Source organism: Chanodichthys erythropterus, chromosome 8 (assembly GCF_024489055.1).
Source record: "Chanodichthys erythropterus isolate Z2021 chromosome 8, ASM2448905v1, whole genome shotgun sequence".
NCBI lineage: Eukaryota > Metazoa > Chordata > Actinopteri > Cypriniformes > Xenocyprididae > Chanodichthys > Chanodichthys erythropterus.
In genome coordinates this window covers 34,160,326-34,162,060 of record NC_090228.1, presented here as the reverse complement: position 1 = coordinate 34,162,060, position 1,735 = coordinate 34,160,326, and the positions used below count along the sequence as shown (strand labels likewise).

Sequence of the window (1,735 nt, the reverse complement as noted above, 5' to 3'; positions counted from 1 at the left end):
TACAGTTTTAATGAAACAAAACTTGAATTTTATTCTCCTACAAACTTCAGTCAAAGATCACCTGAAGAATACAGAATAAATGCCCTGAATAACCATTAATAGGATTTCTCATTAATTTCATGAGGGTCATGCAAAGAATTTTTTTTTAATATTTGTATCACATTTCCGTTTATAATTGCAGGAACACTTCATAACCACTAGCCAGCCATCAACCACTCAGGATGAGAAGAAGAAATCGTGCTCATTTTGCATCTGTGCATTGAATACAGCATTGGCCTTCCCAACTTTTTTAGGCGTGTTAAGATACTTGTTCAGCAGAGCTCTGTAGTGCTTCTCAGGATGGCCGCCCATATTCTCCACCTTCCAAAAGTAGTACGCAGTAGTTGGAGGTGTGTTGAGGTTTTCAGCCAGCCACCCCCAGAGTCTTTCGCAGGGCAGAAGACCCACAGCAAAGTACACCGGATCATCTTTCATCAGGTTTCTGTAGAACGACAGATACTTCATCATAGCTGGAGTTGGCCGAATGGTTGGCTCATGCTGTGGATATGGGAGTATAAAGCATCTTCAATAAGCATTTGGAAATTTTAAAGTTTTAGATTCTTTTGTTTTGTTTTTTTCTTACCGTAAAAAAGAATTGATTGAGCATTAAGTCTGAATGTTTTTTATAACTTGAGTATCTGCCTATCATGAAATTCCTGAGGCAGGATTACTTTAGTACTCATTTCCTTCAACATTTCCGTCACATTCAGTATGTAGTTTATGTCTTGCATGGTGAAGCTGACGTATCGCTCTGCCTGCAAACTGCCATTCTGCATTTCTTGTAGGAAGTCCACCTCGATTGTATCGGAGGCAATGCATTTGTTGTTCTCCCAGAGAAATTCATAAACAAGTTTCAAGTTTACTTTATTTATATAGCACATTTAAAACAGCCACAAGACTGACCAAAGTGCTTCACAAGAGAAACAGCATCATAAGAATAGTAAATCACATAAAACATAGTATAACAAGACAAATAACCAAAAAAGAGAAATAAAACACAATAAAAAAAATAATAGGCAGGAGTATAGAACCTAGTAGGCCAATGAAAACAAATGGGTTTTTAGAAGAAACTTAAAAGCGGTCAAGCTGGGGGCCATTCAGATCTCCACTGGCAGGTCATTCCAGAGGCGAGGACCTATTACAGAGAAGGCACGGTCACCTCTACGCTTAAGTCTGGAGTGAGGGATTAAAAGAAGGTTCTGGTAACCAAATCTTAGGCTTCTCGAGGGGATGTACCGATGCAGTAGTTCAGATAGGTAGCCAGGTGCTTGATTGTGTAATGATTTAAAAACAAACAATAATATTTTAAAATGTATTCTAAATTCAACGGGCAACCAATGAAGGACCTTTAAAAGTGGAGTGGTGTGATCCCTTTTTTTCTTTTTAAAATAAATCTAGAGGCAGCATTCTGGACCAGTTGACGATGGGCAATTTGAGCTTTGGAGATGCCACAATATATTGAGTTACAATAATCGAGACGTGACGTAATAAAAGCATGCACCGCCATCTCTCGAATTTTAGTGAGTCATCTAAAATAACACCCAGATTACCTACATGTGAAGACCTAAAAGCGATAGGGATCCCAGGTCAAAATTACATGCTTTCATATTTTCTGAAGGGCCAAAAACAATTACTTCTGTTTTATCCTCATTTAGGGATAAAAAATTGAGATAACCAGGATTTAACCTCCTCTAGA

General features: G+C 38.2%; 1 pseudogene; it reads right to left on the bottom strand.

Moving 5' to 3' along the window:
* Positions 1-216: 216 nt before the first annotated feature.
* LOC137025170 (uncharacterized) lies at positions 217-920 on the bottom strand (annotated as a pseudogene).
* Positions 921-1,735: the final 815 nt, after the last annotated feature.